Raw genomic sequence first — 25,000 nt, 5'->3', positions numbered from 1 at the left:
TGTGTGTGTGTGTGTGTGTGTGTGTGTGTGTGTCTGTGTGCATGTGTGAGAGTGCGTTGTCTTGTCTATGAATGTGTGTGTGTCTGTGTGTGTGTGTGCATGTGTGAGAGTGCGTTTTCTTGTCTGTGTGTGTGTGTGTGTGTGTGTCTGTGTGCATGTGTGAGAGTGCGTTGTCTTGTCTATGAATGTGTGTGTGTCTGTGTGTGTGTGTGCATGTGTGAGAGTGCGTTTTCTTGTGTGTGTGTGTGTGTGTGTGTGTGTGTGTGTGTGTGTCTGTGTGCATGTGTAAGAGTGCGTTGTCTTGTCTATGAATGTGTGTGTGTGTGTGTGTGTGTGTGTGCATGTGTGAGAGTGCGTTTTCTTGTGTGTGTGTGTGTGTGTGTGTGTGTGTGTGTGTGTCTGTGTGCATGTGTAAGAGTGCGTAGTCTTGTCTATGAATGTGTGTGTGTGTGTCTGTGTGCATGTGTGAGAGTGCATTTCCTTGTATGTGTGTGTGTGTGCGTGTGTGTGTGTGTGTGTGTGTGTGTGTGTGTGTGTGTGTGTGTCTGTGTGCATGTGTAAGAGTGCGTAGTCTTGTCTATAAATGTGTGTGTGTGTGTCTGTGTATGTGTGAGAGTGCGTTTTCTTGTCTCTGTGTGTGTGTGTGTGTGTGTGTGTGTGTGTGTGTGTAGGCTCTCTCAGTGTCACAGGTGAGAGATGAAGCTGAGCTGCTCCTGCATGTCACAATAAAAGCTGAACACACGTCAAACATCTGGAGAAACTCCCAACAGTGCAATTAAAGGACACAAACGAGCGTCATTAGCTGTCTGATGTGATGCAGTGTGTGTGTGTGTGTGTGTGTGTGTGTGTGTGATTAGCGCTGATCGACAGCTCTAGCCTGATGGTTATTGATGGTTACTGTAGTTAAGGAGATTTATGCTGTGGTGTGTGTGTGTGTGTGTGTGTGTGTGTGTGTGTGTTTAATGTGATTTGCGTGTGGTCTGAGCACTGGACGCAGGCCGTCATTTACAGAGTGTGTGTTACTTACAGAGTGTGTTGGTTACAGAGTGTGCTTGTTAGCCAATTGTTAGTCATGGTATGTAGAGTAGGGCTGTGCAATACATGGATATAAATGAAATAATGCTGGTCACGATATACAGCTGAGGGCAGAATTATTCACACACACTTGTACAGCTATCTTTATGGGGACTCCTCATGCATATGATGTTTCTACTGTACATGCTGTATATTCTCTCTCTCTAACCTTATACACAACCCTCACTGCAAACAATCTTCCACAATACTTAATTCTGTCTGGTTTATGAGTTATTTTCATCATGGGGACCAAACAGGGTCAACATTTACTGGTTTTGCTATACTTGCGGGGACATTTGGTCACTACATGGATATTAAAGTGATAAATTAATAGTGTGTGAGGTGTGTGTTTGGTTTGACTGAGAGGTCAAAGGTCAAATATAATTTTTCTTAATGTGTTAAAACGTACCACAGGCTGTGATTGGCCCAACCCCTAAACTCTCATGGAGAACAAAAAAGGTTTAAAAAATGACTAGTTTTGCTATACTTGTGGGGACATTTGGTCCCCGCATTGTAATGAACACAATCCATACATATTTTTACACTTTCAAAATACTTAATTATGTCTGATTTACAAGCCATTTTCATCATGGGGACCGAATAGGGTTAAAATATACTAGTTTTGCAATACTTGTGGGGACAATTGGTCCTAATATTGAAATGAATACAAACCACACACACACACACACACACACACACACACACACACACACACACACACACAGAGTAAAACTACAGTAAACCAGTGCATGTGGTAAGAGTCTGAGATGTGTGTTTGGTTTGGCAGAGAGGTCAGAGGTCATGTATAACGGTCAGTCTCAGTGTGTTCAAACGAACCGCAGGCTGTGATTGGCCGATGGTCTCGGCCTTGTCAGAAATGTCTCCGAAGAGATTTCAAGCAGGAATTGAGAGGGAAAAAATCAATTTGTGTTGCTCTGGTGGCCTGGCGACGCACGCATGCACACATGCACACACACACACACACACACACACACGGACTTGTAGAGCTATCTTCAAGTGCTTTACCCATAGCTGTAATAATGTTTCTACTGTACAGACTGTATAATCTCTTTCTCTACCCCAAAACACAACCCTCACAGCAAGCAATCTGCACTTTTACATTTACTAAATACTTCATTCTGTCTGATTTATGAGCCATTTTCCTCATGGAGACCAAAAAGTTCAAAATTTACTTGTATTGCTATACTTGTGGGGACATTTAGTCCCCTATTGTAATGAATACAAGCCACACAAACACACACTTAGAAAGTAAAATTAACTGGTATTGCTAAACATGGCACTTTCATTGTAATAATTATTATGCAGCACATGTGATGAGTGTGTGAAGTGTGTGTTTGAGTTTGGCAGAGAGGTCAGAGGTCATAAACATCGGTATGTTCAAACGAACTACGGGCTGTGATTGGCTGATCATCTCAGAGCTGTCAGAAACGTCTCCAAAGAGATTTCAAGCAGGAATTGAGAAGGAAAAATCTATTTATGTGGCTCTGGTGGCACAAACACACCTGTTCAGCTATCTTAATGGGGACATCCCATAGACATAATGATGTTTATACTGAACATAATGTATATATGATCTCTCTCTACCAATAAAACTTAACCCTCTCAGGAAAAAATCTACATATTTACACTTTCAATATACTTCAAGCTGTCTGATTTATGAGCTGTTTTTCTCATGGGGAACAAAAAAAGGTAAAAAAAAAATAAATTCTGGTTTTGCTATACTTGTGGGGACATTTTATGTAATGAATACAAAACACAAATACAAAAATGTGTCTTCTACCCCAACCCTATTCTAAACTCAACCCTCACAGGAAACAATCTGCATTTTTACACTTTCAAAACATTTCAATCTGTCTGATTTAGGAGCCGTTTTCCTGACAGGAACAAATAGAAATGTCCCCACAAGGCTAAAAAACTGGTATTGCTATACTTGTGAGGACATTCAATGTAATGAAACACACTGTGAAACTAAAGTAAACCAACACATGTGATGAGTGTTTGATGAGTGTGTTTGAGTTTGTCAGAGAGGTCAAAGGTCATTTATAATGGTCAGTTTCAATACGTTCAAACAAACGGCAGGCTGTGATTGGCCGATGGCCTCGGTGCTGTCAGAAACGTCTCCGAAGAGATTTCAGGCAGGAATTAAGAGTCAAAAAAATTATTTGCATGGCTGCGTTGCCTGGTGACGCACACACACATTTGTACCGATAACTTTATGGGGACTTCCCACAGATATGATGTTTCTACTGTATAGACTGTGCATTCGTCTTCTACCCCAACCCTACCCCTAAACTCAACGCTCACAGGAAACAATCTGCATTTTTACATTTTCATAATGTTTGATTTATGAGCCGTTTTCCTGATGGGAACTAAAAAAAATGCCCCCACAAAGTTAAAAATAACTGGTATTGCTATACTTGCGGGGACATTCAATGTAATGAAACACACTGTGAAATGAAAGTAAACCAACACCTGTGATGAGTGTGTTTGAGTTTGTCAGAGAGGTCAGAGGTCATTTATAACGGTCAGTTTCAATACGTTCAAACAAACGGCAGGCCGTGATTGGCCGATGGTCTCGGTGCTGTCAGAAACGTCTCAGAAGAGATTTCAAGCAGGAATTGAGAGTCAAAAAAATCAATTTGCGTGGCTCTTTTGGCTCCGTTGGCCGGCGCAGACTCTCTCTCTGCGGCCCGAACGGTCAGAGGCACAGCTCCAGAGGACGCGGCCTGACAAACTCCATCAGGAGCGGCCCGAGTGTGTGTGCAGACCCGCCGCCGGAATAAACCTATTTATCTCCTTCAGCCGGACCCCCTCCTCCAGGACCGCAGGGACCCGCCGGAGCTGTTTCCAGACGCAGAGAGGAAGCGAGCGGGGAGAAAGTGGCAGAATTCAGGGCTGTAAATGATGAATTACTTTTCATCACGACAGAGGAAACACGCGGCGGCGAGCGGCCGCCTCTGACCCGACGCCGCGCAGCAGCCAATATCTTCATTCAAGAAGACAAGCATGAAATTACACAGAAAATGGGATTGTCATCAAGCGGGCCCTTCAAATCAGAGTATCCAGTCATTACTGCTCATAGCCACATCATAGCCGTATGAGTGTGTGCGCGCGCGTGTGTGTGATTCAACACTTCAGCAGAACTGAGAGTGTTTGACACTACTGATCACAGAACAGTCTCCAAAATTGAGACGCACCAAAGTTTTCTGTTCGGGGGCAGATTTAGGCTCGCAAAGACAGTAGAGTCTTAAAACATTAAAAAAGAAAAGTAGTATTTATTTATTTCAGTCTCTTTATTCGAGCCAGCACATTAACATTTTTAATGGGTCTTAAAGAATTAGGAAAGAAAACTGATTATTTATTTCAACCTCTTTGATTGAAGTAATTTAATTATTTGTTTTTATTGAACATTTCCTCTGTTTGGAATTTTCGAGTTTAGTTTAATAATCTACATTCTCACTTAAAAGTGCAGATTTTTGACAAATAAAGGTAAGAGTTTGCATAAAAGGATGTCACTGTCAGTCATTAAATTATTAATTAATTATTTATTTATTTGTTTATTCAATTTTTTATTAATTATTTTATTTATTTATTTATTTATTTTATTTTGTTATTATTTTATTTATTATTATTATTATTTAAATTTATGTATTTATTTATTATTTTATTTATTATTATTATTATTTTATTTATTATTTTATTTATTTATTTATTTATTATTTAGTATTTTATTTATTATTATTATTATTATTATTATTATTATTATTATTATTGTTATTATTATTTTACTTATTTATATATTTGTTTGTTTGTTTATTTTTTATATTTGTTTCTTTAAGTAAGGTCATATTTATTGTTAATTTTACTTTAGATTTTATGTTTGAATTTGTGTTGTTAATTAGCCTTTGCATTTAATGTCAAAAATAAATAAATAAAAATGTATTTATAATTTAATTTAAATATGTGTGTCTATATGTGTGTGTGTGTGTATGTGTGTGTGTGTTTCAACACTTCAGCAGAACTAAGAGTGTTTGACTTCGGCACTACTGATCCCAGAACAGTCTCCAGGATTGAGATAACCAGATGCTACTGTCGATCTTTCACTGCAGTTATTTCTATCCAAAACACATGTTTGAACATTTAATATTAAGTTATTTCTTACCTTACACGGTGTTAAATATGTTGGTCACGCTGGAATCCATTTTCAGTATCTGACTCTGCCATCTGTAGAAAAAACAAATTAAACAAAACAATTGAGATTCAATAAAACTGCACAAATTTTAAAAAATAAAGAAAAAATACAAGTAAAGTTTATTTATAAACTAATGTCGAGAGGATCACGTGCTTATGATTGCTTGCAGCCAGCCTCGCATTATCCAATTCATGATTGACCAATCAGACGACTTCTAAGCCACTATAAATACCATAAGGTCCATATCACAGCCATGTTCATTTTGAAGAATCCCCCCTTCCACCCCTACTCCTCCTCCTTTCCTAGATGGGTGGCACAGTGGTTAGCACGGTTGCCTCACAGCAAGAACGTCACTGGTTCTAGTCCCTACCAAGTCAGCTGACATTTGTGTGTGTGAGTTTGTCCATTGCAATGTGATGTAATTAAAACATAACAGCTGACTTTAAATGCAAATGAAGACAAGTGTTTGCATGTGTGTGTGTGTGTGTGTGTGTGTGTCCATTGGAGATTTGTGTTCTGATCATAAACAGTGTTCTCTGCTGGTTGACATTATGGGATGTGATTGTGTACAAGCAGATGCAGGCGAGCTTGTTTACAGCACACAGACACCAAGACACAACATCTAATGAGCAATCAGACCATAATTAGCAAACAAAAGCAAAGCCATCAGGAGTGAGGTGTGTGTGAATACTAATCAGACAGCAGACACAGCCACTATAAAACCACACTCACACGCTCAAACAGGACAGGATCAATCATTGAGTTATTTCAGAAAACCAAGATCATGATGCGGCAAACATCACAGAGAGAAATGCAGGACTTTACAATCAAAAAACTTCCCTAAAGAGTCATCGCAACAGGTTAGGAATACTTAATAAATAGGGATACTAAACTAAACTAAAATAAAATAAAATAAAATAATAAAAAACAGTTATATAAAATAAAAAACAACATAAAATAATAATAAAAATCAAAGTAAAATAATAAAATAAAATAATACATGAATAAATAAAAAAATAAGGCACTAATTCAAAATAAAGCAACAAAAATAATAATAAAATAAAGTCAAATAACAAATAAATTAATAAATAAACCTAAATAAATTTAAAAAAATATATAATAAAATATAGTAATGAACTAAATAAATGATTAAATAGAATAAAAATAAAACAAAAAATAAAATACAACAAAATAAAAAATAAAGAAAAAAATAAAGTAAAACAAAAAATAAAATAAAAAATGAAAAAATAAATTAATAAAACAATAATATAAAACAACATAAAATAATAATAATGAATTAAAATAAATAATAAAATAAAATCAAAAATTAATAAATTATATAAATTAAAATATAAGATAAAACAATAAAATAAAGTAAAAACATTAATTTAAAACAATAATATAAAATAAATCCATATAAAATATTAAATAAAGTAATCAAAAAAAATTAAACAGTAATTGAATAAATAAAAATAAAAATACAAAAATAATATAAAATAACACAACATAAAAAATAACAAATTATAATAATAAATTGTTGTATATATAAAAAATACTGAAATAGCACCGTTTACAATGCATCCTGCTGCACACTGAATAAAATCAATAGTTTTGAAAAGTCGACAGGGTTTAATGGTGAATTGTGCAACTTTTAATTTCTCTTTTCCTTTAATTCTGTGTCCTGATGAAGGGTTCAGATGCTCTGCTCTTCGCTCTCCGCTGCGACTCTGGACAAAGACGTGTTTCTGTCCATCAGACGCTTCATTTAGAGGCCATCAGGAGACTCTCAGACACACACACACACACACACACACACACACACACACACACACTGATTGCTCCCTCTTGAATATATAGTTAATGATAATTATGCAAGTGCCCCTGAAATGAGAGGAGTTACCTAATAAAGACAAACGAGCCCCTGGACACTAGTGTGTGTGTGTGTGTGTGTGTGTGTGTGTGTGTGTGCATATGACAGAAAGTGTTTGTAGAGTGTATATTTGTACAAGAACATTTTGCAGATGAAAACATTAAGAAATAAATGATTTTTAAAAGGCACTTTTTTGTTTGTTATTTAACATTTTTATTGGGTTATTTCAATCCAATTGTGGGTCAAATTGACAACCCAAACCGCTGGGTTTATTTTTTTTTTACTCAACAATTTAGTATGGTCATATTCTCTGCAAATTTGCAAAGTGGTGCAGGGGTTAGCACTGTTGCCTCACAGCAAGAAGGTCGCTGGTTCGAGTCCCGGCTGGGTCAATTGGTTTTTATATGTGGAGTTTGCATGTTCTCCCCGTGTTAGTGTGGGTTTCCTCCGGGCGCTCAGGTTTCCACCAGAGACCAAACACATGCGCAATAGGGGAATTGATTGACTTAACTGACTGTAGTGTATGAGTGTGAATGAGTGTGTATGGGCGTTTTCCAGTATGGGTTGCGGCTAGAAGGGCATCCTCTATTTAAAACACATGCTGGAATAGTTGGCGGTTCATTACGATGTGGCGACCTTAGATTAATAAAGGGATTAAGCCGGAAAGAAATTGAATGAATGAATTATATAATATAATATAGGGCAGCACGGTGGCTCAGTGGTTAGCACTGTTGCCTCACAGCAAGAAGGTCACTGGTTTAAATCCCGGCTGGGTCAGTTGGCATTTCTGTGTGGAGTTTGCATGTTCTCCCCGTGTTGGTGTGTGTTTCTTCCGGGTGCTCCGGTTTCCCCCACAGTCCAAACACATGCGCTATAGGGGAACTGATTAACTAAATTTGCCGTAGTGTATGAGTGTGAATGAGTGTTTATGGGTGTTTCCCAGTACTGGGTTGCAGCTGAATGGGCATTTGCTGCGTAAAACATATGCTGGAATAGTTATACACTATATATATTTATTATTATTAATGCAATTATAATGATTTGTATTATTGTTCTCATCTGGAGCCACTTCTCTGTGATGATCTGGACTCTCACTGTGTGTTTTGGATCTGCTGTCATTAATGTATGTGCAGCGTTTACAATGGAAATATTTATCAGCACAGTTCAGAGAAACAAACACAAATATAATGCTAGTGTTGAAGATGATCCCTGTAAGAGTAATCGGCCCTTGTCATATTAACCTTTACGCTGGTAACGTTCAGTAAAACACTGAGTATTTGGTCATAGATCAGCAGCGAGAGAAATGAGGGCCTGCGACTCTCTTCATCTATTATTATTAACCTCATCAAGAGAGACGACATTCAGAAAACCAAATGAATAATCGCAGAGAAACGGAGGAGAACGTGTAGAAGTGCTCAGTTCACTCGCTGTGTTGTGGACTGCATTATGGGATGCTGATCTCTGCTCTGTCCGCTTCTGATGTTGGTCACTTTTCACAGCTTTTCCAGGGTTAAATGTTGTTGTAGGAAAGATCAAGCTCCCATAATGCAATTCACAATAATTAATGAATGTGGAAAAATAAAAACACGAATCACAAAACACAGAAAACTGCTTATTTATGCCAATTCTAAAAATATATATATACAGTTGAAGTCAGAATTATTAGCCCCCAGTTTATTTTTTCCCCAATTTCTGTTTAACCGAGAGCAGATTTCTTCAACACATTTATAATCATAATAGTTGTAATAACTCATCTCTAATAACTGATTTATTTTCTCTTTGTCATGATGACAGTAAATAATATTAGACTAGATATTCTTCAAGACACTTCTATACAGCTTAAAGTGACATTTAAAGGCTTCACTAGGGTAATTAGAGTAACTAGGCAGGTTAGGGTAATTAAGCAAGGTATTGTATAACGATGGTTTGTTCTGTAGACTATCAAAAATAAATAGCTTAAAGGGGCTAATATTGACCTTAAAATGGTGTTTAAAAAATTTAAAACTGCTTTTATTCTAGCCAAAATAAAGCAAATAAGACTTTTTCCTGAAGAAAAAATATTATCAGACATAATGTGAACATTTCCTGAATATGTAAAACATCATCTGGGAAATATTTAAAAAAGAAAAAGAAAATTCGAAGGGGGTGAATAATTCAATTAAAAAAAAAAATCAATTCAATAAAAACAGTATCATGTTTTGTAAATGCAAATATACATTGTTTTAATATATATTTATATATATATATTTTTAAAAGCACAAGCTATGTTGGTTTAACAACACAGATTTTCAGTCATAACAAATCTAAGCTTTTGAAAAGAGGACACCTAAACAAACTAATTTTATTTGAAATTTGGAAGAAATGTCATAGAATAAAACACATATTACCATTTTACTGAAACTCGCAATACGACTTTTTAAGCAACATTTCTGTCGCTATTATATTTCTTGGGTTAAGCAGAATCATCTTAGGTCAAAAGAAAAAACAAGATTATTTTGCTTGTTTTAATGAAAAACTCACTTTATTTTGACTCATCATTTCTGAAAACAGGACTAAATGTTTTGCTCGTCTAAAAAATGCTTCTTAATTTAAGAATTTTTAGATATTTAGACTAGAAACAAGACAACTCTCAGGAAGAAAAGCATTTTTTTGGCAGTGTGCTACTATACATTATTACAATATTTTACCATAGACTATCATCTGAGAAGCAAAAAAGAGGAAAGAAATTAGTTGAAGTTTTGTAGGTTAAGCAATATTTTGCTTGAACTTAATTGTATTATCTTTCAATTTCTAAATGTGTTTAATGATTCAAATATTTTAATAAATATATCTGTTTAATTCATCTGTCTTGTTTAAATGCACCAAAATACATCGCCTATATTCACTGGGAAATGGAGGAAAATATTCATATGGGCTGTACTCAATTCTGCTGATCACTGTGCATGACAATGGTTTTAAGCAGTTTTGTGGATTCAGACAGTGTTGGATTGTTGGTAAATCATCTGCATAATAATACTTTAAAGGTTGCAGAGGTTTGTAAGGACAGAAGGCCTCTTTTTGTGTGAATTCTGGCTTTAAAGGTCCCATGAAATAACAATTAAGTTTTTTAGATGTCAGTTTTCGTCTGCTAGTTTTAGGCATAACTATAAGGTAGTGTGCTCAATTCATTCATTTTCCATCAATTTAGTCCCTTTATTCATCATACCACCAACTATTCCAGCAGATGTTTTACAAAGCGTACGCCCTGCCAGCTGCAACCCAGTACTGGGAAACACCCATGCACACACACACTCATACACTACGGCCACTTTAGTTATTTAATTTCAAGTAGTCAACAGTATTTCGAATGTCTTTGGACTGTGGGGGAAACCGAAGCACCCAGAGGAAACCCACGCCAACATGGGGAGAACATGCAAACTCTACAAAGGTCGAGGGCTCGAACCAGCGACCTTCTTGCTGTGTGCTAGCCACTGTGCCAGCCTAGTGTGCTCCAGAAGAAATATAACCCTGATATAAACCTCTAAAGCTTGCAGCTTTTCCACCTTAATGGATCATTCACATCACCTCATACTTCAGTTTCCCATCAAATCTTCTGACCAATCAAATGTTCTCCAGTGCCTGACATGCCCCGCCCCCTTCTCATTTGCATTTGGTTCAATGCACTGCATCTCAACTGCTCTCACTGGCAGAGCTATGATCAAACGGAGCACTATTGGCTGTTTTTTTAAATAAAGGGGAGGAGCTACTGTATGCCCCGCCCTCTCTTCATGTCTTAAATGTCAAACATCTACTGTAATAAATAACACACATCTCAGAGCACTTCAGGAGTGAGTAATGGACGGCTTGTGTTTGTCGTTGTGTGGTGTGTGTTTATCAGTTTGAGGGTTCGGGGTTAATGATAATGAGGTTCTGGTTCAGCAGCGGTTGGGAAAACAGCTTTTATGGTGTGTGTGTGTGTGTGTGTGGCCTTTCGCCGGTGTGTACGGGTGGCTGTGCATGTTATAGTTATAGTAGTGAGAGTGTGTGAAGCTGCAGGACGCTGCATTAGTGTGATGTTAATGAGCGACACACACAGCTCATATAACTCTTCTTCTTCTTCACCGCTGTGCTGTGATCATCAGCATTAATGCAGCGGGGCGGCCAGAGGACAGGTGCTCCGCTCACACACACACACACACATGCACGCACGCACACACACACACGCACATACATGCACGAACACATACATGCACGGAAGCACACATACATACATACACACACACACACACGGACAAACGCATGCACACAAAAACACAGTCTTACACACACACTCTCTCTCCAGACACACTCATACAGTGTTATTTAAGTTTGACTAAAAAAAATGGGTTTGTCCATATGTGAACTAGCATTCGGTTAAAACAACCCAGCATTTGTTAGTGTAAACCTTTGGGTAAAATGTATAATTTAGATTTAAAATAAACCAAAGTTGCATTTGTGCATATTTGACCCAAACTTGAGTTACAACGACCCAGCATATTTTAGAGTCAAGTCAAAAGTTGCTGTCTACACTCAAGAAAATGTTGGGTTGTTGTACCTCAATGTTGGGTCAAACAGTAACAAAACTATCAGCTGGATTAAAAGTGCACTTAAGTTTAAGGGCACCTATGTTACCCCTTTTGCATCTCTAAAATGTGTCTGTAAAGTTTCAGCTCAAAAACCCATCAGATTTTTCATTATACTTTTTACAAGATCCTGCTTTATACATCTTTCCAGCAGGGGGTGGTTTTGACGTACTGCGCCTTTAAGGCGAGTCTTCCCCGCCTACTGTTTCTACCTACCTTTCTGCGTGCTTTCACACACACACACACATGTTTTTTGTGAATAGTGGGTACATTACATAGACTTCCATTCATTTTATACAGCTCAAACTGTATATTATACTGCCCTCACCCCACCCCACCCCTAAACCCAACCATCACAGGAGTCAGTGTGCAGCTTTACTCTCTGATTAAACTCATTGTGGGGAATTTATAAGCATTTTGAGAAATGAGAACGTCAATAATGTCTCCATATTTCACCTGTTTTTTGTAATACCTGTGTCATACCCATGTCATTATACAGATTTGTGTCCTGACAGTCACAAAAACACGTACACACACACACACACACACACACACACACACACACACAGACATGAAGAGCGCTTAGCTTTGCACTGTTTTTGCACACATATGTGCCAGGATACAGGCTAACCTCCACTGCTGTGTTAATATCTGTTATGTTTATGTACAAAATAAACCTGATTTAACGTCCACAAACCGGGATTGAAGCGTCTTCTTTTATAATTGTTCTGACATGAGGCTGTGCTGATGAAGTAAAGCTGAAGTGAATCGCTGTACTTCATTACACACGTGCTCTGTTTTAAAACATTTTAAACATGTGAAACTCACTCTTGATCACATTTCATGATGATTGAAGATCCTAGCGAACTGAACCGAGCTTTTATTCGCAGTTGCTATGCAAACGTTTGGTCTTGCTGACATGATTGTGCTGAAAATATAAACAAACTCAACTTTGAGTATTTTTTTCCCAATTAAATTTAAATGACACATTTAACCCAAAGGTTTAGTTTGAAAACGTTGGGTCAAATATATAAACCAAACATTGAGTCATTTTTGTGTTGCTCAGTTCAACTTTATTAAGTTTTAATCCAGCTTATTAGTTTAATATTTGATTCAACTTTGAAATACAACAACCCAGCATTTTCTTGGATGCAGTCAGCAACTTTGGACTTCAACTTAGCCTCTAAAGCATAATGGGTTGTTTTAAATCATCTTTAAGTAAAATTTGGACAAACCAATCCTTGTTTTATTTTTTTAGTTGCTCTTAAATTAAACATTTTAACCTAAATGTTTACTAAAAAATTCTGGGTTGTTTTAGCCCAATGTTGGGTCAAAAATGGACAAACCCAATGTTCTTGTTTCCAGTTAAGCTTAAATGACACTTAATCTAGCTGATTTATTTGTTGATATTTGACCCAACGTTGAGTTACAACAACACAGAATTTTTCCTGAATGTAAACAGCAACCTTTGACTTTAACTTAGGTAAAAACATTCTGGGTTGTTGTAACTTAACTTTGGGTTAAATATGAACAAACTCAACTTTGAGTATTTTTTTCCAATTAAATTTAAATGACACATTTAACCCAAAGGTTTAGTTTGAAAAAGTTGTTTTTTAACCCAGAGTTGGGTCAAATATATAAACCAAACATTGAGTTATTTTTTCGTTGTTCAGTTCAACTTTATTAAGTTTTAATTCAGCTTATTAGTTTAATATTTGATCCAACTTTGAGGTACAACCCAGCATTTTCTTGGATGTAGTCAGCAACTTTGGACTTCAACTTAGCCTCTAAAGCATGCTGAGTTGTTGTAAATCATCTTTAAGTAAAATTTGGACAAACCAATCCTTGGTTAATTTTTTTAATTACTCTTAAATTAAACATTTTAACCTAAATGTTTACTCAAAAATGCTGGGTTGTTTTAGCCCAATGTTGGGTCAAAAATGGACAAACCCAATGTTCTTGTTTCCAGTTAAGCTTAAATGACACTTATTCCAGCTGATTTATTCGTTGATATTTGACCCAGTGTTGAGTTACAACAACCCAGAATTTTCTTGAATGTAAACAGCAACCTTTGACTATAACCTAGGCAAGAACATTCTGGGTTGTTGTAACTCAACTTTGGGTCAAATATGAACAAACTCTACTTTGAGTATTTTTTTCCAATTAAATTTAAATGACACATTTAACCCAAAGGTTTAGTTTGAAATTTTAGTTTTTTAACCCAAAGTTGGGTCAAATATATAAACCAAACATTGAGTTATTTTTTGTTGTTCATTTCAACTTTATTAAGTTTTAATCCAGCTTATTAGTTTCATATTGGATCCAACTTTGAGGTACAACAACTCAGCATTTTCTTGGATGTAGTCAGCAACTTTGGACTTCAACTTAGCCTCTAAAGCATAATGGGTTGTTGTAAATCATCTTTAAGTAAAATTTGGACAAACCAATCCTTGGTTTATTTTTTTAATTACTCTTAAATTAAACATTTTAACCTAAATGTTTACTCAAAAAATGCTGGGTTGTTTTAGCCCAATGTTGGGTCAAATATGGACAAACCCAATGCTGAGTTCTTGTTTTGACCTGTTAGAGTTGCATACAGCACATGCACTTGACAGGGAAGAGTTAAGCAGAGCGTAATCTGAGCAATGCAGAGTTATGGCTCTTGTTAGACGCTTCCTCCTGTCAGAAATAAATAAAGGAGGTCAAAGAAACGCATTGATTTTCATGACGGGGGGACAGAGGTCAATAAGTTTGAGACAGCGAGACATCGGCCGGTAAGAGCATCGCTTTCTCTCCATTAGCATCTCACATGATGTTTATTCTGCAATCACGAGTCGACATTTGCTCTGGATCTGAGATGTATTAGCGCGAGAGGAGAGTCCCTAAATCAGAAGAGGAACACTCTCGCTCCTCCTTCACCTCGCTAATGTCCTCTAATGGACTTTAATTGAGTTAAGCTTTAATTAGATCTCGGCTGAAGAGGAAAGCATTATGCTGCGCTGATGTTTCCTGTGAAGAGAGTTTAGTTGTCTTAAAGACGTGCGAGACGCTGTTCTCTAATGCATCAGTGCAGCTGACCACAGCACACACATCTACAGACGCAGCGCAAGTCACTCTTAAAGGGAAACACTTCACCTAAATATGAACATACACTCAGTTTCTCCAGACTTTCATGAGTTTCCAAAGTAGTTATTTTGAAAAACATTGGAAACTTGTCACCATTTACTTCCAAAGTAGATTGAGAAAAACAAACTATTGGATTTACTCAATTCTTTCTAAAGTTAGTGGTGGCAAAAGGTTTATACAGGCTGAACAATGATGTATTGTATATTGTATTATTTTTTTTACTGTTAAACTTGTTACAACATCCTGCCCAGGGACTAAAGATTGAAATTAGCTTTATAACTAACTCTGGCATAACATGTCATGTTGTACATTGTCCCTTTATGTATGTATGTATGTATGTATGTTTGTATGTATGTATGTATGTATGTATATTTGTAAGTATGCATAAATAAAGGAATAAAGAAATAAAAAAATAAAATGAATAAATAAATAAATAGATAAAAAAATTAAAATAATAATAAATAAATGAAAAAATAAAAGAAAGAAAGAAAAGAAAGAAAATAAAATAAAAGAAAGAAACAAAGAAAATAAAAGAAAGAAAGAAAGAAAAAAGAAATAAAGAAAGAAAGAAAAGAAATAAAAGAAAGAAACAAAGAAAAGAAAGAAAATAAAGAAAGAAAGAAAATAATACATAAAATGAAGATAAAAAGAAAATAAAGAAATAAAGAAATTAAAGAAAATAGAAAGAAAATAAATAAAAGAAATAAAAGAAAAAACAAAGAAGGAAGGAAAATTGAAATAAATAAAGAAAGACAACAAATAAATAAAAAAATAAAGATAGAAAATAAATAAATAAATAAATAAATAAATTAAAGTAAGAAAATAAAGAACATAAATAAAAGAAAGAATTAAAAAAGAAAGAAAAGAAAGAAAAGAAAATAATAAAGAAAATAAATTAAAAATAAAGAAAAAAACAAAAGAAAATAAAAGAAAATAAATAATAAAAGAAAATAAAGAAAATAAAGAAAAATAAACAAAGAAACAAAGAAAAAAAATTATAATAAAAAAGAAAGAAAAGAAGCAAACAAAGAAAATAAATAAAAGAAAAGAAAAGAAAGAAAATAAAGAAAATAAATTAAATAAAAAAGAAAAGAAAATAAATAAATAAAATAATTAAATAAATAAAATAAATAAAGATATTAACCATTAGTAATACCGTGTGATCTTATTCTGCATCCCTAATCCTACCCAAAAAACCCAACTTCCACTATGTAACTTTCAGTAGTTTATTCTCCAGTCTCCATTGCCTACACTGCAGCTCTGCACAGGATGTTTAGCCAGAGGAGAAATGAGTCTGGTTTCTCTTGAGGATTTTTCCTTCACTTTGGTCAACTGGTGTTGCCACTGGCTTGTGGAGCTGCACAGTGGATTTGCTCTTCAGTGTTTAAACTTTCAGCAGTGAAAATGAAACCACACTGAACTGAACTCTTAAAAAAACTGACTGGCACTGTTTCAGTGTACTAGTACATCTGTGTTCAGCTGCTCCGACACAATCTACACTGTAAAAGTGCCATGGAAATGTAGATGAACTGAACTGAATGAATCTAGTAGTGTTAGTTAGTTTATACAGTCAATTATGACCCAAAGAGTTACTAACAAAAATAATAAAAGCACTACAGTCCTAAAAACAATGTGTGCAGCAGTTACACATCTAAAACACACAAGATCACTGCACAGAGATGATCACGAGGACGGTGTGTGTATGTGTGTGTGGAGGATCAGAGAGGACGAGCAGCATTACCTTCATCACTGACTGACACGCTTGAATCATTTATTAAAAACCTGCGACGGCTGCTCTGCATGTCACATCATGTTAGAGCTCACACCGAGCACACACAAACACACACACACACACACACACACACACACACACACTGCCCGTCAGGTGGGACGTTTGTCCAAGAGATACAATTACCACATTGGCTAAGTGCTGGGGGTTGGTGAGGTGACCTTCCATCGACAGAGTGTGTGTGTGTGTGTGTGTGTGTGTGTGTGTGTGTGTGTGTGTGTGTGTGTGTGTGTGTGCGTGTGTGTGTGTGTGTGTCCTTCATTGCTCTCCATTTGTGGGAAATTGTTGTTTATGGCTGTGCTGTTTTATTGGTCAGATGTTGTGTTTGGCCGTTTCCCAGCACAGAGTGACCACTGATGATCACTTAACTCCTCCATACTGACCGCCAGAGGAATAAAGAACAAATCATTGAAGGAGAGCCGCGCGATCATTAAAATTAGACTTCATTTGTCTGTTTTCGAAGCGCAGAACAACGAGGCACGGCTGATGACGGAGGACAGAAATGCAGAGACGCTTAGAGATGCAGAGGAAATCGAGCATGCACAACTCAGTATATGCAAATGTTTATAGTTAAATGATAAGAATTCACAATTAAAATATTAAGATGGTGTTCAATATGGTTAATTTTGCAAAAAACAAAAATGTGCGCACATCTAGAAAAAACTTGAAGGCAGGTGCACGATCAAAAAACAAACATAAGTAGCAAAAGATTCAAAGTAGGTCGGCACACTGCCACTTTAGCTCTCAAAAAATTTTATTAGTCATAATTACAAAAACACTACGGAAACGTAGTTATGACTAATAAAATTTTTTGAGAGCTAAAGTGGCAGTGTGCCGACCTACTTTGAATCTTTTGCTACAATATGGTTAATTGACATTTTTCTGCATAAATTTGAAAGGAAAAACATCGCTGGTTCAACATATGCTGGAGATGTGCTTCCTGAGAGATGGAAAAACCCAATATTCCTAATACACACACAGCAAAGCAGTGTTCAACTGGCGAGTGTGTGTGTTTTACGCTTCAAGTCAGGTAGGAAGAGATCCTTAATGTGTCTTCGGTAACACGTCTCCAGTGGCTCTGAATAAAATCAGTATAATCTGGAGCTAAAAATAAACAGCTCACGCTCGCCGTAATGTTTTAAGCTGCTGTGAATAAATGAAGGAGAGCGAGGGATGCTGGTGCATGTTGACAGGTGCAGGTCTGCTGCATGCATTAAACACACACTGAGCACACACACACACACACTCTCTCTCAAAAGTGATTATAGGTTTTTACTATTCCTATAGGGTGGCACGGTGGGCAGCACGATCGTCTCACAGCAAGAAGATTGCTGGTTTGAGCCTCAGCTGGGTCAGTTGGTGTTTCTGTGTGGAGTTTGCATGTTCTCCTCGCGTTCGTGTGGGTTTCCTCCAGGTGCTCGCGGTTTCCCCCACAGTCCAAAGACATGCGGGACAGGTGAATTGGATGGGCTAAATTGTCTGTAGTGTATGAGTGTAAAAACGTGCTGGATAAATTGGCAGTTCATTCCACTGTGGCAACAGGGTAACAGATTTAGCGTGTTACCCGAGGTGTCGCGTACAAAAGTGGAAGAGGGTAGAGAGTTTGATGACGATGGAGTGTCGTGGACGAAGGATGAAAGTGAAGAGGGGGGGGGTTGTAGCGGACGAAAGTGAAGAGGGTTGGAGAGTCACAAGAAAGTCATTGGGGAGTCAGAAGAGTCAGACTGAGGAGGAGGGCGGTTGAGGAGGGGGATCAGTAAAATGAGGTGCCGGATTCGTGTTCCAGCACAAATTAAGCCCTGCTGTGGCCATATACCAATACACAAGGCGAGAGTCAGGAAACACAGCAAGGAAAAACAAGACACAGAAACACTTCGGAATGTTACAACAAGACTCAGCAAAGTGTGTGTGTTAGTGTGTGTGGTAAATATATAAGTCCTGGTGTTCAGTCTATAATAAGTTACAAGCTGTGTTTAGGTAATCATGGGGAATCAGGAACTGGTGTGTGTGTGAGATGCATGATGGTAGTTGTAGTCCAGTTCAGTGACAGATGAGTGACGATCTGCAAGGATTAGCGGGTGATTGTGACAAAAAGTTGTAAATAGTGACTTTTATGAACATTTGTAATAGTTTTTAGTGCTTTGTTGTGTGGGTTGGTGTGACAAAGGAGTTTGTCACTGGCCTGCGGCAGAGCTGTACACCCACATATTCACGCACACACACATAACTTACCTTCACTCCACCAGCCGATCTACCGGGTGCACACGGGAGATTGCGCTGTAATAAAAACACATACACGCACAAACACATTATATACTCCATTAATCCTTGCATATTCTGACACGCCATAAATCACACCGCATACATTTGTCTTACCTGTGTGTCCGTTTGTGTTTGTGTTTGTTCGTCTCGTTGCGTTTCTGTTGCGTCTCTCTTCCTGGTTGCGCAATCGCGGCTACGGGAGGCAAAAGGGGCCAAAAAGGTCATGCGCAGCATTTTATGCACAGTGATGCGCTGCGCATGCGCTGAGTGGTTGGGCACCCGGGGGAGACTATGTGTTTTATGTGGGGGATGAAAAGAATGGGAAAACAATGAAAAAAGCAGTATTCATGACATGTGAAAATGCTGATTTAATAATTTTGGTTTTAAGTTATATAGTAATACAAATGAAGTGTATGAAAGTGTGAAATGCTTACCTGAAAGATTGTTTATGTCCATACTTACCTTATACTTACCTTCAATAAAGTTTAATCCAAACTGGGCGGAGTCACTCACTATAAATAGAGTGACTTGTGCTCAGTTCAGGGTGGGAGTCGTTGGAGATAGAAGGTGTGAGTAGTGGCGAATGGTTGGTTTGATAATTCTGGATAGAAAATATTTTGTATATAATTATTTTGTTACTTTATTGTCTTTATTTGTTTGTTTTGTTGTTTGTTTATTTTTGTATATATATATATAATTTTTATTTTTATTTTTTTTGTCTACTTTATTTTTTTGGATTTTTGGATTGGACACTTTTGCACTGTAAATAAACGCACCTTGCACCATAGTGCTACGTCGACTGAGCCATCATTTAATTTTTTCTTGTTTCACACACACCCTAAAAACGCCTCTGTGTGACAGTTGGTGTTGTATATCATGCTGCAAACATCCTGCCAGTGCGTTGTTTGTTATTTTGAACACTTTGGATATTCTCATTTGTTATACATTATATTATTTCATACTACTAAAATGTCAGTAAGAGTCACTTTGTTGAACTGTAGAGTTGAAATTTCAACCTTAATAGTGGACAGAGCAGAGATCGACATCCCATAATGCAATTCACCACCGCAAATGAACACAAAAGACAGAAAATGCAGAAACTGTGCAGTAATAGAGGTGTTTTACAGTGCGCTCTGGGCAAATTGACTCCCCTTTCATTATGTTGGTGGCCGTTTTTGCCCAATTGAGATGCTGAATCTGTGATGGAGTGTAAATGCAGGAGTGTGTGTTTCTGTTGCAGACCGAGTGTAAATGCAGGAGTGTGTGTTTCTGCTGCAGACCGAGTGTAAATGCAGGAGTGTGTGTTTCTGCTGCAGACCGAGTGTAAATGCAGGAGTGTGTGTTTCTGCTGCAGACCGAGTGTAAATGCAGGAGTGTGTGTTTCTGCTGCAGACCGAGTGTAAATGCAGGAGTGTGTGTTTCTGCACCAGACCGGGAGTAAATGCAGGAGTGTGTGTGTGTTGTTTGTCAGGATCTCAGGGGTCGGCGGGGTCACCGCTGCGCAGATGTTTGTGTTTTTCTGATCTAAGTTGAATGTAAAAATTTGTGACACAAAGTGCTGCGTTTCATCTCGGTTTAGTTCTGACAAGACAGATAATGGCACACTTACACACACACACCTACTGACTAATGCATGAGCCACATGTGCTCACCTAAAGCTGATTTACTGCACACACACACACACACACACACACACATGCATCCACACACTCATCTAAAAGAAATGAAGCAGAATGAAGCATAAACACAGTGTTAAACTACAGTAAATGTGTGTTTTAGTTGTGTTCAATAAGTGTTTAATATAAGTTGAAAGATCCTTAATGCAGCTTCAGTAACAATACAGATCTGTCAACGCCAGCGTACAGTTTGTGTCATATATAATGTATCTTCAGCTCTTCTGAAAGGAGAGGAGTGGATGACAGGATGAGATGAGAGGACGCACACACACACACACTGAGAGTCAGGTAATGTGTGTGTGGAGCTCAGATTGAGTGTCTGTGCTGATCCACAGATTTGACACACACTCGCTGAACAACCACTGGCTTATTTTTCATCTACAGTACACTGCTCTGATCCTCTGACAACGCTGTCAGTCACACGCATGTCAGTGTGTGTGTGTGTGTGTGTGCATTGTGCAGACTCACACACATGGGTGTTTTCTTTATGTTGGGTTGACTAAGTCTGTGCACATGTGTATATGTGTGTGTTTTGTCCTCACACACACACACGGGTGTGTTTTCTTCATGTTGAGTTGACTGAGCCTGTCATATTCATGGGCAGTTTTGATTATGTTTTCTCTGATATAAATTGAAATAACGCTTCTCAGTCATAACTCACACATGGTTAGTCAGATCCACAGCAGTGACAGACGTGTGTGTGTTACACACAATATACTGTACCACACTAAACTCACTGCTGAATCAACATTTAAGCATAACCTGACCCATAATAAGCATTTTACATAAAGAATACATTTATTTACAGCTGGAGTCAGAATTATTAGCCCCTCTTAGATTTATTTATTTTTAATATTTCCCAAATGATGTTGAACAGAGCAAGGAAATGTTCACAGTATGTCTGATAATATTTTTTTTTTCTGGATAAAGTCTTATTTGTTTTATTTCCGCCAGAATAAAAGCAGTTTTTGATTTTTTAAACACCATTTTAAGGTCAATATTATTATTCCCCTTAAGCTACATTTGTTTCCAATAATGTACAGAACAAACCATCGTTATACAATAAGTTGCCTAATTACCATAACCTGCCTAATTAACCTAATTACCCTAGTGAAGCCTTTAAATGTCACTTTAAGCTGTGCAGAAGTGTCTTGAAGAATATCTAGAACAAAATTATTTACTGTCATCATGACAAAGATAAAATAAATCAGTTATTAGAAATGAGCAATTAAAACTATTATATATATATATATATATATATATATATATATATATATATATATATATATATATATATATATATATATATATATATATATATATATATATATATATATATATTAGAGCTGCACGATTCTAGCTAAAATGAGAATCATGATTGTTTTGCTTAAAATAAAGATCACGATTTTCTCACGATTCTGTAAATGTAAAATAAAGCTTAATATGAGTCGGTTATTGTTATTGTTTTTTTCTCAAGCATATGGTGAAACAACAATATTAATATTATGTGTAGGTGTACTGGTTTCTATACATAATTCTGTTCTAATTTGAACAATTCTGATGTTGATTTATGTTTGATATATAGGCCTATGCTTGCAATCTGTCATTGAGAACATTATTACACCATTTAATTCACTGGTAAAATCAACATTATATAAGCTGGAGTAGTTATACTGACACAGTAAACACATATTCTCATGCACAACTGTGGGTTCACTATGAAAGAAAAAACATATCAAATGCTTGCCGCAGTTATAACTCTAAATGTGATATGATTATTGAAATGATGTGCACGCTTTCGGTTTCATTTTCAGTGTGCTGTTCATACTTCGCACGCGGCTCTCAAACGATCACAAACTGAATATTATTTACAACTTTATTACCTGTTACTCACAGCATATGCAGGTTCTGTTCACTAAGGTAGTCGTGCGCTCATCTATCATTAAGTACGCGTGCGCCCGCCCTCTGTGATAACAGCTCACAGTCAGCAGCTCACGTCACGTGATTTCCCAGCCGCAAATACAGCATTATATAAAGACAAAAATGACATTTTTAGGTGAATTATACCTTATAAATACAGTATGTGACTTTTTAACATCATTTGGTGGTGTCCATGGCGCTGAGCGATGTGTGTGAAACAATGAAAAGACTCGTGCAGCCACCGTAGCTTCTTTCCTAAACTTGAAAATATGATTGGCAAAATCATAGAAATGCTGGATTAAGATCATCTAGGGGTCGAATAGAGAGAGAGATATGTATATGAGCAATTCCAGCGTTATGGATGTGACATTTGCATTTGCAAAATCTCAAAACATAAACCGACAGAGGAAGTATTTGTTAACATTACATTGAAGCATCTCTATATTTTTCAAAACAAGTTAAACCCTGTGTACACATCTGTAAACATTTCTTATATTTTATATTGGGAAAATAAACATGCGGTATGGAAGTGATAAAAAAAGTCCTTACAAAAAAAAAAGCGAGTGTACAGAACACAACATACTATGTAGAAAGTCTGTGTATTAAACTGCACAACCCAAAATAAACAATGCTAATCAAAAGCACACGAGTCGACTCTCTGTAAAACAAACATGAGGGATTTTATTTGATTGGACATTCTTGCATTTAAGAGAAAAAGGCTTCATTATACATGTGACATCTCTCTGTTATGGATGTGACGGATGTGAAGTTGTTACTTGTGTGACTTTGGTAAATCAAATATAATAGTTTGAAAACACTGACAGAGGCATTTTGAGTATTTTTAAAGCACTGTGATATACAAGCCTGCACAAATTCTTTGGCAAAAACTTTTTTCATGGCAAGGCTGACATTTACATAGAACTGCTCTTATTATATACATATAATGTTTAATATTGTTATTATCATATATATACAGTATATACCACCTGACAAATGTATTGTGGCCTATTCAAGTTTTAGGAACAGCTAATAATAAGTTGACTTCTAGTTGATGATTTGGTGTCAGAAGTGTCTCATATGAAAGGTGAAGGCCTCTAGATTTTGCTTACTTGAGCTCAATAAAATCTGATCATGTCTTGATTATGAATGATTTGATGAGGACAGTGCGCTCTGACTCTGCTCAGACTAAAGTCTCATCACTGAACAGAAATAATGTCCAGTATAGAATATAAAGTCCTGCTGCAGTGGAGACAGAATGAATATTGTGTCTGACTCCATCATGAGCTTGGAGGACTGCATCCATACATCTCTGCACTGACTCACATCACTGATTAATAAAGTCATCTGGAATGAAGAAGAAAGCCTTTAGCAGGATCCCAGAGTTCATCAAGAGTCTTTGTGTTCATTTTCAACATCTTCTCCTTCATCATCAGCTTAATAATGTTTATGTCTGGTGACTGGGCTGGCCAATCCTGCAGCAGCTTGAGCTTCTCTGCTTTCAGGAGCTTTGATGTGGAGGCTGAAGTATGAGGAGCGCTATCCTGCTGGAGAATTGTCCCTCTCCTGTGGTTTGTAATGTAATGGGCTGCACTATTGTCTTGATATCTCAGGCTGTTGATGTTGCAGATCTCTCGCACGCCCCCATACTGAATGAACCCCAAACCATGACTTTTCCTTCACCAAACTTGACTAATCTCTCTGAGAATCTTGGTCCATGCTGGTTCCAGTTGGTCTTCTGCAGTATTGGTGATGATTGATGCAGATCAACAGATGATTCAGCAGAGAAATCCACCTTCTGCATCTTTTACACATCATCAGCTAGGATTTTTAACAGAACAGGGACATTTTCACAGTATTTCTATAATAATTTTCCTCATGGAGAAATGATTATTTATTTTACTTTGGCTGGACTGAAATCAGTTATAAGGACAATATTATTAACCCCCTTTCAGATATTAATATATTTAAACATATTGTCTCCAGAACAAATCACTGTTATACAATAACTTGCCTAATTACTCTTACTTTACTCTAATTACCCCAGTGAAGCCTTTAAATGTCACTTTAAGCTGAATATCAGTGTCTTGAAAAAAAGCCTCCAAGTAGAGGATATTTGATGTTTGTGGTTTATCTAAAAAAAAATGAACAAACACACACACACACACACACACACACACACACGGATCAATGAGGCAGTTTGTTGATTGTAATTGGTCTGAAGTTGAGGCCAAGTGTAAAATGAGATTTTGTGGAGCAGATGAATCCACTGACCCGTCCTCAACCGCACACACACACACTCTTGACCTCTGACCCCTGCACTACAGTCACCCATGACTGACACTTGCTGACCAGAACAAGCAGTGACCCTAAAATGCCCCCGATTCACCCTAATATCACACACTGAACGCACATTAAACACACAGACAAACTTCTGACGGCCAAACAAACTCAAATCAACATCACACACAC

The 25,000-nt window shown here is 36.9% G+C and overlaps 1 long non-coding RNA gene across 6 annotated transcripts in view; it reads right to left on the bottom strand.

Moving 5' to 3' along the window:
- The window catches only part of LOC141386154 (uncharacterized), a 263,034-nt gene that overhangs the window by 118,787 nt on the left and 119,247 nt on the right, over positions 1-25,000 (bottom strand). For 5 of the 6 annotated variants that reach the window (XR_012407498.1, XR_012407496.1, XR_012407495.1 and 2 more), the window contains exon 3: positions 5,258-5,319. This is a non-coding gene — a long non-coding RNA (uncharacterized lncRNA). Of the gene's footprint in view, positions 1-5,257; positions 5,320-22,678; positions 22,840-25,000 lie in introns of all 6 variants that reach the window. The other variant, XR_012407499.1, reaches the window with a different exon arrangement.

Source organism: Danio rerio, chromosome 6 (genome assembly GCF_049306965.1).
Source record: "Danio rerio strain Tuebingen ecotype United States chromosome 6, GRCz12tu, whole genome shotgun sequence".
In the NCBI taxonomy this organism is placed as follows: domain Eukaryota; kingdom Metazoa; phylum Chordata; class Actinopteri; order Cypriniformes; family Danionidae; genus Danio; species Danio rerio.
This window is presented reverse-complemented; position numbering and strand designations above follow the sequence as displayed.